We start from the raw sequence: 14,012 nt of genomic DNA on the forward strand, positions 1-14,012 counted from the left end.
GACAGACAGGGAAGGAGAGAGAGTGAGAGAGATAGAGCCAGAGGCCAAAGACAGACAGACTCAGGGGAAATCAGAGAGGGAGAGAGACAGAGACTTGACATATACACACTACTCTATTTAAAATAGATAACCAGGGACTTCCCTGGCGGTCCAGTGGCTAAGACTCTGCGCTTCCACTGCAGTGGACACAGGTTCGATCCCTGGTCGGGGAACTAAGATCCCGCAGACTGCGTGGCCAAAAAAAATAAAATAAAGTAGATAACCAACACGGACCTACTGTATAGCACAGGGAACTGCTCAAAATTCTGTAATAACCTAAATGGGAAAAGAATTTGAAAAAGAATAGACATATGTATATGTATAACTGAATCCCTTTGCTGTATACCTGAAACTAATACAACATTGTAAATCAACTATAGTCCAATATAAAATAAAAATTTTTGAAAAAAGATGAAAATGTTCTGAAGATTGGTTGCACAATGTGAATGTACTTAACACTACTGAACTGTACACGTAAAATGATTAAAATAGTAAATTTTATGTTACATGCATTTTATCAAAATTAATTTTTTTTCATTAAAAAAAAAAAAGGAAAAAAGAAAACGGTAGCTGAGAGCCAAGCAAGAAACAGAGGGACAGACGGAGTTAGTGAGAACGACCTCCAATTGCCTTCAATGAGAGAAAAGTAGAGACAGATTGACAGATACTGTGTGTGTGTGTGTGTGTGTGTGTGTTTGTGTGTGTGTGTGTGTGTGTGTGTGTGTGTGTGTCCAAGACCCCCTCAGCCTCTTGCCACCTGCCTGAGGAAGTGACCCCCTCTGGCCTGGGCTGAGAGTGGGGGTGGGGCTTCAGCTGTTACCTCCCCAACTCCAGGAGGCCTGCCGGGTAACACTCATGGGCTTTCCCAGCCTGGCCTGGCCGCTTCCTACCTGGGGGACATCTCCTCCCAGGGCCTTGGCTTTCCCTCTGCAAAAGCAAGGGACAGAAGAGGACTCACCTTCAGGAGCAGCAGAGCTGGGAGGCTCCTGAGGTCTGCACCCATCATTTTCCAGACAGAGAAACTGAGGCCCAAAGGGGAGACTGTCAATGAGGCTCTCCCTGTCTCAATTTGACTGGATGCCAGAGCTATGCAAGACACTGGTCTGAGTGCTTTCTCTACATAACTCGGTGACCTCTCATGGTCGCCTGTTTTACAGTGGAGGAAACTGGGGTTCACAGGGGTGTGGAAGGCTGAGCCCTGGCCTCCCAAGATATCCAGGTCCTAAGCCCTGCAACCTGTGAATGTTACCTCATCTGAAAAAAGGGTCTTTGCAGATGTGATTAAGTCAAGGAGCTTAAGATGGGGACATTCATTATCCTGATGATGTGTGTGAGCTCTACCTGTAACCACAAGTGTCCTTATAGAGGGAGGTAGGTGAACCTGTGACTATAGACAGAGTGGAGGAAAGCAGGGTCAGAGAAAGAAGATGTTTTGCTGCTGGCTTTGGAGATGGAGGGAGGGGCCGCGAACCAAGGAATGCAGGCTGTGCAGCTCGAGCTACTGAAAAAAGGCAAGGAGATCACTGCACCCCTACGGTCTCCGGAGGAAGCGCTGCCCTGCTAACCCCTTGGTTTGGACCCCTTAAGACTCATTTCAGGGACTTCCCTGGCAGTCCAGTGGTTAAGACTTCACCTTCCAGTGTGGAGGGCGTAGGTTCCATCCCTGGTGAGGGAGCTACAATTCTACATTCTACATGCCTCGTGGCCAAAAAATCAAAACATAAAACAGAAGCAATATTGTAAAAAATTCAATAAAAGACTTAAAAAAAAAAAAAAAGACTCGGACTTCCCTGGTGGCGCAGTGGTTAAGAATCTGCCTGCCAATGCAGGGGACACGGGTTCGAGCCCTGGTCCGGGAAGATCCCACATGCCGTGGAGCAACTAAGCCCGTGCGCCACAACTACCGAGCCTGCGCTCTGGAGCCTGTGAGCCACAACTACCGAAGCCCGCGCGCCTAGAGCCCGTGCTCCGCAACAAGAGAAGCCACCACGATGAGAAGCCCGCGCACCGCAATGAAGAGAAGCCCCCGCTCGCCGCAACTAGAGAAAGCCCACGCGCAGCGAGGACCCAAGGCAGCCAAAAATAAATAAATAAAAATATAAATTTATATTTTAAAAAAAGACTCATTTCAGATTTCCAACCTCCAGTGCTGTAAGAGAATACATTTCTGTTGCTTTAAGGTACTAAGTCGGTGGTAATTTATTACAGCAACGATAGCAAATGAATACAAGAGGTTAGTTAAATCACTTGCCTGTGATGACTTGTAAGTACAGAGTCAGGTTTGGACCCAGGCAGTCTGTCTCTACTGCCTGCTCTCATAACTACCATGCTGAGTGTCTCTGCCTTCGGGAGACAAGAGCCAGGAGCTGGAAGCCCCCAGCCTTTTTCCATCCCGTCCTCCACCAGTCCTCTTTGCCATGCCTCCCTCTGGTTTCGTGATGCCGGGGTGACCTGGGGAGAATAGGGGAGCCGGAGGAAAAACATGTGCTGAGTTTGTGCAGAGAAAGGTTTTCCGGCCTCTAGCACTTAGCAGCTCAAGTTTCCCCATTTAGCTGCAATAGCAGAAATAACCATTGCAATCCAAGGGCTAATGTTGCTAATAGATAAAAAGCTCTTATCAGGGATTAAAGGGTGTGCCCCACCTCCAAAAAATAAGGAAAGAAAGAGAAAAAGGTATGTTGAAGTCCTAACTCACTGTACTCAGAATGTGACCTTATCTGGAAACAGGGTGGTTGCTGATGTAATTAGTTAAGCTGAGGTCACGGTGGAGTAGGGTGTTCCCCTAATCCAATGTGATTAGTGTCTTTATAAGAAGATAGCCTTGTGAAGACAGAGACACAGGGAGAAGGCCATGTGATGCTAAAAGCAGAGATTGGACTTATGGGTTGCCAGCCAAGGACTGCCAGCAAATCACAAGAAGGCGCCAAGAGGCAAGAAAGGATCCCCTGACGGGTTTCAGAGACAGCACAGTCCTGCCAACACCTGAATTTTGGACTTCCAGCCTCCAGACTGTGAGACAATACATTTCTGTCGTGTCAGGCCACCCAGTTTGTGGTACTTTGCTGTGGCAGCCACAGGACACTGATACAGCTCCTATGAATCAACAGAAAAATTAGGAAAGGATGGAAGAAGAAACACAGGGACTCTTGTAAAAATGACACTGAAACACCATTTGCGTCAGCTGGCTTTTGCTAGATTGCACCACCCCAAATTTGAGTGGCTTGAAACAACAAACATTATGCCTTGAGATTCTGTGGCTTGGCTGGGCCCATCTTGGTCTAGGCTGGCTCAGCCAGGCCCGGTTGATCTTGGATGGCTTCACTTGTAGGTTGTCAACTGGAATGGCTGGGATGCCCAGAGCCTCTGCCATCCTACAGGAGGCAACCTGGTTCGCACAGTGGCAAAAGGGTTCTCAGCAGCAACAAGGTGATGACAGAAGCAGCAAGTTCCCCTTAGGCAGAGGCTCAGAACTCATGCAATGTTAATTCTGCCACATTCTGTGGTCAAAGCAATTTCCAGGACTGGCTCAGAGTTGAGGAGAGGGAAATAGACTCCATCTCTCTCTCTCTCTCTCTCTCTCTCTCTCTCTCTCTCTCTCTCTCTTTTTAATTTTTTTTGGCCACACCGCCCTGTGTGGTATGCGGGATCTCAGTTCCCCAACCAGGGATCGAACTCGCGCCCTCTGCAGTGGAAGCATGGAGTCATAACCACTGGACTGCCAGGGAAGCAAGGACTGCCTCTTGATGGAAGGAGCCGCACAGAATTGATGGCCACCAGCATCCTACCACACCCCTTCACCTACGGATTGGCAAAAATAAAACAGTTGGATGATACACAGAATTGGCCAGTCTGTGGGGAAACGGACACTCCCCCACTGCTGGTAGGAGTGTAAATTGGTACAACCCCATGGACGGTCATTTTGCAATTGCTCTCAATATTACAAATGTAGAAAACTCTTTTGATGTTGCAAAACCACCTAACCGCTTCTGGGAACTCGGTACCTGTGTTCTTCTTTCACGGCAGCATCGTTTGCAATACCGAGTGATGGGAACACACCAAACTGTACAAGAGGTACAATTATCCAATGGAAAAAAGAAAGAGGAAACTATGTGATTCAGGTTACATGATTGTCAGGTGGAAAAGTCTAGGGGCAGAACAGTGTGTATCATATCCCGTTGTTTGTACGTAAAAGGGGGGTGTGCATATGCCCATATTTGCTTGGACATGCATTAGCGAACTGCTCTGATGTCCCCTCACCTCCAGGTTTCAAATCAAGGGCCGGGAAACGTCCACCCCTGCCTCCCCGCCCTTCACACTCTTTACCCTGAAAGCCTCGTGTTTGTGCAGCTCATGGCCTGTTTACCCAGCCTGAGTTATCAGCTAACCTTTGAGGAGACTGGCTGCTAGTCAGGCCGCTCCCTCCTCCCGGACTCTAGGCTCCCTGGGGACTGTTCTCCCTTCTTCCCACTGCTCCTGAGCCAAGGGCCTCAAGAACCTGGGAAGGAGGTGGGCCTCCTTCCCAGACTTGTCCCTGCTACAGCACCTTGTCAGGAAGAGCCACCTCCAGGCTCCCGTCTTTCTCCCTTAGGACTGGCGCCTTCCAGAGAGAGCTCCTTGACTGCACGCCCTGATTGAGGGCCCTTTCCCAGAGTCTGGGAAGCCTGACAGTCTTGCAGAGTGACCTTGGATTGGTCGTTTCTCTCAGTTGGGCTCTCTTGTCTCAGCCAAGGGTGTAGGCCAACCCCAGCCTTGCCATGCCCGCAGCTAAATGATGATGATGATGATGATGATGATAATGATGAGGTGATGACGATGAGAGGATGATGATGAGATGATGTTAAGGTGATGATGATGCTATAGATATAGAGCATCTGTTGTTCTCAGTGCTCTTCTCTGATGCATCAGTTCATTTTATCCTCACAGCAGCCCTGTGATGTAGGTCTTCCTATTTGCCCTCTTTGGCAAATGAGGAAACTGAGACTCAGGGGGGTGAAATGTCCAAGACCACCCAGCTTGAAGCAACAGAACTGGAACTTGAATCCAGGCCTTCTGATTCCTCAGTGCTCATCCGCCTCTGCGTGGGTGTGTGGTTTCCTTGAAGCCTGGGCATCACTAGTATCAATGACCTCAACAGTAAAGTAGCCACCATTTATGGAGTGCTTACTGAAGGCCCTGGCTTGATGCCAGTTTAATGTCACCAGGGCATATCACTCATCTTATCTGCTTAGGGACTGGTGGAGGCCTGATGACCTGACTTGTTTCCTTCCTGGGAAGTGCCAGCCAAGCTGTGGTCTCCGAAGATCTAATATGGATCCTGTGGGTAGGGCAGGGATCCCTGACCTAACCTCCGAGGTCAGAGCCTGAGTTTGCAGAAGAATGGAACTGTCCATTGAGGATTAACGATTCTGATTTAAAATCACAGGGCTTGGGACTTCCCTGGTGGTGCAGTGGTTAAGAATCCGCCTGCCAATGCAGGAGACACAGGTTCGAGCCCTGGTGCGGGAAGATGCCACGTGCCGTGGAGCGACTAAGCCCGTGCGCCACAACTACTGAGCCCACGTGCTGCAACTACTGAAGCCTGTGCACCTAGAGCCCCTGCTCTGCAACAAGAGAAGCCACTGCAACGAGATGTCCACGCACCACAACGAAGAGTAGTCCCTACTCGCCGCAACTAGAGAAAGCCCGCGTGCAGCAGCGAAGACCCAACGCAGCCAAAAATTAAAAAAAAAAAAAAAGGTCCAGAATCGAAAGAAAAGGATCTCAGTGTTCAACACAAGGCCCCAGACAAGGGAAGGGATAGCCCCAGGGTTACTCCGAAAAGGAGAGGCCAGTCGTGAAGAGACATTCCAAGCATCAGGGCTGGAAGACCCTTCGTGGGTGGTTGAGATGGACCTTATTCCCATTGAACAGATGTACAAATCAAGGCTGCCTGGTGCGGGAAGATGCCACGTGCCGTGGAGCGACTAAGCCCGTGCGCCACAACTACTGAGCCCACGTGCTGCAACTACTGAAGCCTGTGCACCTAGAGCCCCTGCTCTGCAACAAGAGAAGCCACTGCAACGAGATGTCCACGCACCACAACGAAGAGTAGTCCCTACTCGCCGCAACTAGAGAAAGCCCGCGTGCAGCAGCGAAGACCCAACGCAGCCAAAAAAAAATAAAAAAAAAAAAAAGGTCCAGAATCGAAAGAAAAGGATCTCAGTGTTCAACACAAGGCCCCAGACAAGGGAAGGGATAGCCCCAGGGTTACTCCGAAAAGAAGGGGCCGGTCGTGAAGAGACATTCCAAGCATCAGGGCTGGAAGGCCCTTCGTGGGTGGTTGAGATGGACCTTATTCCCATTGAACAGATGTGCAAATCAAGGCTGCCCAACAGAGGCAGGGCAAGAGAGCAATGCAGGTCTCATCCAGAGGAAGGGAGCTGTCTTCCCTCTCCCCTCTTGGTGAAACACAATGGTCAATTCACTGGGGCCTGCGTTCAAATCCTGATCGCTCCAGTGTCCTCACTCTGTGGCCTCGGACAAGGCCCTGGACTGCTCCGAGCCTTAGTTTCCTTCTCTGTTAGATGGGGAAACTCAGGGCTGATTTCAACTGTACCAGTTGTAAAAATATTGAGATACCTCCAGATTTGGTTGGTAAAAATCCGCTCCCCCAAGACCCTGGTTGCCCCCCAACCTATGGCATGTCTGGGTCCTCCCAGACATCCCCAGGTTCTACTAACTAAAAGGGAAACAGCAGGTCAGTGGAGGGCACCAGGACATTGCTCTAGTAATGGGGCCGAATTGTTACTGCTGCATAGCCTGGCCTCTACTGACTGATGGTCAAATATTTTGAATATGCCTCCTGGGGTTAATGGTGACAGCTTGTAGGATTATTGTAAGGATCTAGTGAGTTAACATCTCTATGGAGTGACCAGCAAACCTATTAGTAATAATAATAATAATAACAACAACATGCCCATCGTTCTTCTTTGGCTTCGCTGAGTAGCCTCCAGCTTGTCCTACCTGCCCCTCCGGACTCAGTTTCCCCATCACCACATTCCCTAAGCCCTTTCCCCCACTCCCAGTGGCCAGGATGGCAGGTGGGGCCGCTATCTCCCCAGCCTATTTGCTCTCCCTCTTCCAGGGCTGCCACCCTAGCCAATGCCCTTGAATAAAAGGGCAGGGCACCTGGGTTCTGCTTCCTCCTCTCCGGCCTGGATCATGCTCTGGCTCCTCTCTCCTCTGGCGCTCCTGGGAGCGCTGGCAGCCTCAGAAGGTAGGCGCATTGTGTGTGGTCCCTCAGAGAGGGAGAGGGTGGGTCCTAAGGCCACATGGGTGGTGGGAGTCTGAGTGCCAGCTTCTTGTATCTTGGCTTTTTGTCCAATGGAAGCAGCTGGAGGGAGTGTTTGAGAGCATAGTTCTGGAGCCAGGCTGCCTGGGTTCAAATCCTGGCTCTGCCACTTCTTAGCTGTGTGACCTTGAGCAAGCCACTTAACCTCTCTGTGCCTCAGTTTCCCGATCTGTGAAATGAGGGTGATAATGACTCTGCCTCAGGGGGCTCTTGGGGGCATTCACTGAATTAATATGTTTGAAGAGATAGAAAAGCGTTAAATTCATTAACTTGAGATGTCCGGGTTTTGGGGGGGTTTTAATAAATTTATTTATTTATTTATATTTGGCTGCGTTGGGTCTTCGTTGCTGAGTGCGGGCTTTCTCTAGTTGCGGCAAGCTGGGGCTACTCTTCGTTGCGGAGCACGGGCTCTAGGCGCGTGGGCTTCAGTAGTTGTGGCACGCGGGCTCAGTACTTGTGGCTTGCAGCCTCTAGAGGGTGGTTCAGTAGTTATGGTGCGCGGGCTTAGTTGCTCCGCGGCATGTGGGATCTTCCCGGACCAGGGCTCGAACCGGTGTCTCCTGCATTGGCAGGCGGATTCTTAAGCGCTGCGCCACCAGGGAAGTCCCTGGGTTTTCTTTAATTAGCGGTAGCCTTTTGATGTTCGACTACCTGTGGGGTTTTTTGTTTGCCTTTGCAGAAACTCCTATATACCCTGGCTCCTCCCCTACATTTTTGGAACAGCCCCTCAGAACTATCTGAGAGGGTGTATCCCAGGCTTAAGTCCTCTGGAATGCTGAAATAAAACAGAATCCTCAACTTAAAAAAATTTTTTTTTTGTTTGAGGAGCTTTTTTAGAGCTTAGCACAGTATCAGGTCATAAGTGGCCCTGCCTGAAGGTGAGTTATTATTCATAACTTATTATTATTCCTTTACCTCGTCTGCCGATCTCCCCCCTGGTTCTAATTCTACCCGCTTTGGCTGGGAATTAAGTGGTCAAAACCTAGCCAGGACCTCGCTGCGTGATTGTGGGGGCGACTCTTAAGTCGTTCCCCGCCCCTCCACCGCCCGGGTTCACTTTCCTCATCTGTAAGAGGAAGCTATGAGTCAAGGTCAGAACTTTTCAGACTGTGTGTCTTAGAGACTTGAGGCTTCTTGTAAGAGCCTCAGGGGCCTCTTGGGGGTTAAGATGAAGACACTAGAGGTTGTCCTCAGCCCAGCTGATAAAGAGAAATGATGAAGGGAAATGACACTCTTATCTGTTCAGTTCTGGACTTGGAGGCGGGAAACTTTGCGAAAAAGAGTTCCATGGTGAGAACTGCTAGATTACACGGAGTCTATCCTCAGCCCCAGCTTGGAGGTGCTAATTCCAGCTCCCAAACTTGCCCACACTGTTTCGCCCACCTGCAATGCCATTTACTCACCACCAGGAAAATGTTCCTTGGTCTTCTCCCAACAGTCCTCGCACCCCCCAGGCCTTAGTTCTATTCTTTATTTTTACTTTTATTATTATCCTTTTTTGGCCGTGCCAGCCAGCTCGCGGGATCTTAGCTCTCCGGCCAGGGATTGAACCCAGGCCCTTGGCAGTGAATGCGCCGAATCCTAACCACTGGACCGCCAGGAAATTCCCCCTTAGTTCTATTCTTGAATTGTGCGTGAGAATGTGTATGTTTGTTCCCCTTTTCTCCTTCTCAGATCACAAGTTCTGATCTCTCTCTCCACAGGGACCTCCAAGATGTGTCCAGTCTGCCCTCTGTCAGGAAACTGCACGGAGATAACCTGTCCTCCAGCCCGGGACTCCTGCTTGTTTAGACAGTTGCACCTGGGTGGGGGATCGGCCAGGGGGTGGGCAGGGAGGATGGACAAAGTACCCAAAGTGGGTGGGCAGGGGTCAGAGGGGAGAGGCCTGGACCTGCCGCCCTGGGACTGAAGGTTCCAAACTTTGCCTGGTAGCTCAGCTCACTGCCGCAGGGGGTTGGGAGATGGGGTGCCCTCAACACCAGCTGAGGCCCCAGATTGACCTCTGGGCATTGCTGCAGAGGGGCAGAGGTCTGGGAGGGCTTGGGGGGTGGTCTCTAACTTCCCCTCCTCAACTTCTGTCGCCAGCAAATGGGACTCTCATCAAGAATGGGTCCTGTGTGGCCCTTGGGGAATGCCAAAGAGATGTCTACTCCCTGACCTACGGCCCCCACTTGAGTCTCTGGATCAGCACAGACTGTTGTGAAAACAGCTGTAGCAGGTTAACCCGACAAGGTTGGTGAGTGGGACCTGGGGTTCACACACCCGGGTGGGGTGTCATGGGAACTTGGCCTTGGTTTCCGGCTCTGCCTGGCTGCCCGGGACAGGAAGAACCTCAGTTTTCTCATCTGGAAAATGGGTGTGAAATAACTTTGGCAGGGGTTGCGTCCAGCACAGGGCTGGCATATAGTAGGCACTCTATAAATTGTAGCTGTGCTTATCCAGTTATTGGCGGTGGGGCTGGAGAGAAGCCCCAGACTCTTATTTCTCCTTAGGAGAGGGGCTGCCCCAAAGGGTAGTCAAGCAGAACAAGAAATGTCATGGGTGGTGACGGTCTCTGGTCTAGGGTAAGGGGAGGTGCTCATTTTCACGTGCTGACTTTGCACTTGCTCGACCTTGACAATGAGCATCTCCTTGCTGGCTCACTCCAGACCTGTCTCTGAGTGGTGATAAAGATCACTTTCGGTTGCCTGGTTACTTTTTCCAGAGAAGGAATTTTGTATTTGGCAGGTATAGCGGTGGGGAGACTTGAGACAGCTCCACATTCAGGGCTACTAGCCATCCTTCCAGACACCCGGGATTTCCCTCCTCCTAAACTGTGCACGTCAACCAAATAAAATAGCCAAGTCCAAGCTGAGAGGTGGGCATGCTGTTCAGCATATAAAATGCCAATTATGAGTATAACTGCATCAAACAAAACTCCTATGTGTAAAGAAATGTTGAGGGACTACCTCGGAACACTCTTTTTTTATTATTAAAATTTTTTTTTAATTTTAAAATAAACGTATACATATATCCATTCTTTTTCAGATTCTTCTACTGATCATTTTTATTTTTTGTTCTGTTTTAAATTTTTTTTTAGTATGAAAAATTCTTAGCATGATGCGTTTTTTTAATTTTTAAAAATTTATTAAAAAAACAAAACATAATGGTACAAAAAGGTGGAAAGTAAAAGAGTTGGAAAAGATATACTGTGCAAATCTAAACCAAAAGGAAATTATATAATAACAGATACAGTAGGCTTGAAAGCCAAAGCGTTACTAGAAATAAACAAGGGCACTTCATATCACCAAGACCAATTTACCAGGAAGTTTTAAATTTGTATTAAATTTTTATTTTATATTGGCGTATAGTTGATTTACAGTGTTGTGTTAATTTCTGGTGTACAGCAAAGTGATTCAGTTAAACGTATACATATATCCATTCTTTTTCAGATTCTTCTACTGATCATTTTTATTTTTTGTTCTGTTTTAAATTTTTTTTTAGTATGAAAAATTCTTAGCATGATGCGTTTTTTTAATTTTTAAAAATTTATTAAAAAAACAAAACATAATGGTACAAAAAGGTGGAAAGTAAAAGAGTTGGAAAAGATATACTGTGCAAATCTAAACCAAAAGGAAATTATATAATAACAGATACAGTAGGCTTGAAAGCCAAAGCGTTACTAGAAATAAACAAGGGCACTTCATATCACCAAGACCAATTTACCAGGAAGTTTTAAATTTGTATTAAATTTTTATTTTATATTGGAGTATAGTTGATTTACAGTGTTGTGTTAATTTCTGGTGTACAGCAAAGTGATTCAGTTATACATATACATATATCCATTCTTTTTCAGTTTCTTCTACTGATCATTTTTTAATTTTTGGGTCTTTTAAAAAATTTTTATTTTATTTATTTATTTATTATTTTTTTTTTTTTTGCCACACCACACGGCTTGTGGGATCTTAGTTCCCTGACCAGGGATTGAACCCAGGCCCTCGGCAGTGAGAGTGTGGAGTCCTAACCACTGGACTGTCAGGGAATTCCCTAAAAATCTTAATTGTATATTGGACTATAGTTGATTTACAATATTGTGTTAGTTTCAGGTGTACTCGAGTAATTGTCTCTTGGTAGATGCTGATAGCAGTGCTGTCTGTAGAAATACAGTGTGAGCCATACTAGGGAATGAAAGCCTTTCTAGTAGCCGCATTCAAAAGCACAAAGAAACAGGTGAGGGCTTCCCTGGTGGCGCAGTGGTTGCGCGTCCGCCTGCCGATGCAGGGGAACCGGGTTCGCGCCCCGGTCTGGGAGGATCCCACATGCCGCGGAGCGGCTGGGCCCGTGAGCCATGGCCGCTGGGCCTGCGCGTCCGGAGCCTGTGCTCCGCAACGGGAGAGGCCGCAGCAGAGGGAGGCCCGCATACCCCAAAAAAAAAAAAAAAAGAAATAGGTGAAATTAATTTAAGAATCGACCTTATTTAAGGTACCATATCTAAACTATTACTTCAACATGGAGATAATCGATATAAAATTATTAATGAGATATTTTACTTTCTTTTCCCAAACAAAGCCTCTGAAATCTAGAGTGTGTTTATACTCACGACGCATCCCAAAGGGAACCAGCCGCAGTTTAACTACTTAATAGCCATGTGTAGACAACAGCCACGTATTAATCAGCACAGTTCTCTACTTTTCTATATCTGCCAATGTTTCAGTATAAACCCATGTTAAAACGATACGTGGCTTAGTTTTGACTCAGGAAAAACACGCTTAAATGGCTTCCTCTTAAATGTTTCAGATCTCTAAGAAAACTCTGAAAACTAATCAGATGGTGGAGTACCACTCTTTTGTAGAACACCACAATATCTTAAAACCTAAAATAACAGGATCACCTTTTCGTCACATTTGGAATTTGGGGTCTTTGAGGGAGGGCTTCTGTCTGTGCGGTCAGGGCTGTGTCTTGAAAACAGGGCCTGGCACACAGTAGATGCTCAAGAAATGTTTGTGGAATGAATGAAAGAAGCCTTGGGATTCATCCTGAAGGTTTGTGTAGGACAAATGAACAGAGTGGGGCCAGCTCCACCTTTGGTTCTGTTCTCTCTGCTCCTCGGGATAAATCTTCAAGGGCCAGAAGGGTGTCTGAGACCAGGCTGGTCCCACTCTGGAGGAAAATGCTCTGGGTTTTTTTGTTTTTGTTTTTAATTTTTGGCCGCGTTGGGTCTTCATTGCTGTGCGTGGGCTTTCTCTAGTTACGGTGAGTGGGGGCTACTCTTTGTTCCGGTGCGTGGGCTTCTCATTGGGGTGGCTTCCCTTGTTGCGGAGCACGGGCTCTAGGTGAGCAGGCTTCAGCAGTTGAGGCTTGTAGGCTCAGTAGCTGTGGCTTTCAGGCTCTAGAGCGCAGGCTCAGTAGTTGTGGCGCACGGGCTTAGTTGCTCCGCGGCATGTGGGATCTTCCCGGACCAGGACTCGAACCCATGTGCCCTGCGTTGGCAGGCGGATTCTGAACCACTGAGCCACCAGGGAAGTCCTGCTCTGGGTTGTTGTGAGTGGAAACAGCAAGAACAGAGGGCTGGAGGGGGAAAGGAGGGCTGAGAGGGTGTCTCCCTCAGCCCCATCCTACCCTCACCACAACCGCTCCCACCAGAAGCAAGACCCGAAGCTCAGCCCAACGGGGTGAAGTGTTCCTACTGTTCTGGGAATAAGTCGGCCCGATGTGACTCCCTTTTGGTCATGAACTGCACTGGGAACGAGACTGTGTGTTTCACTCTCAGTGGGACATGGCGTGGAGGTAAGGGTTCCCTTCAGGAGGTCAGTTGCATGGCTGGCCTCCCTCCCACCTGCACAAATCAGTGTTGAGGTTTATTTGCATGTGTGTTCTGGTTATCTATTGCTACTTAACAAATCACTCTCACCCGTAGTGGCTTAAAACAACAACAATCATTTTACTAACTCTTCTAGGTTGGGAATTCAGGAAAAGTTCAGCTGGACAGTTCTGGGTCTCTCATATAGTTACAGTCAGAGGGTTGCTGGAGCTAGAGCTGCAGGGCTGAGGGCAACTAGGGGCTTGATGAGTATCTCATACATGTAGAATCCAGGCTTTTCCATGTGTTCTCTCCACATTGGTTAGATTGGGCTTCCTCACAGCATGGTTGCCTTGGGGCTTTTTGTATGGTGACGGAGACTCCAATACACTGAATAATGCAGAAACAAGGCAGCAGCTTGGGCTAGTTGGCCCCCTTCTCTCTCCATGTAATCTCCAAGCTTCTCTGTGTGATTTCTCCTCGTTGGTCAAATTGGGCTTCCTCACATCATGGCTGCCACCATCTTTACATGGCAGCTGAAGAATTCAAAAGCAAGTATTCCAACAAACGAGGTGGCAGCTGCATGGTCTTTTATGACCTAGCCTTGGAAATCACACCTTGTCACTTCTGCCATGCTTTATTGGTTGAAATGGTCCCCAAAGTCCATCTGATTTCATGGAGAGGAGGTATAGACCCTCACCTTTTGGTCTTAAAGAATTTGCAGATGTATTTTTAAATCATCACTATTGCTTGCAAATGGTTGGAGCAGAGGATTTTTGAACAAAAGCCTTAGAATAGAACCAAACTGATCAGCGAGTAGACTAACTATTAAGGCAGCAAAGTGAAAGAGGGAAGTGGCCTGGG

Source organism: Physeter macrocephalus, chromosome 17 (genome assembly GCF_002837175.3).
Source record: "Physeter macrocephalus isolate SW-GA chromosome 17, ASM283717v5, whole genome shotgun sequence".
In the NCBI taxonomy this organism is placed as follows: Eukaryota; Metazoa; Chordata; class Mammalia; order Artiodactyla; family Physeteridae; genus Physeter; species Physeter macrocephalus.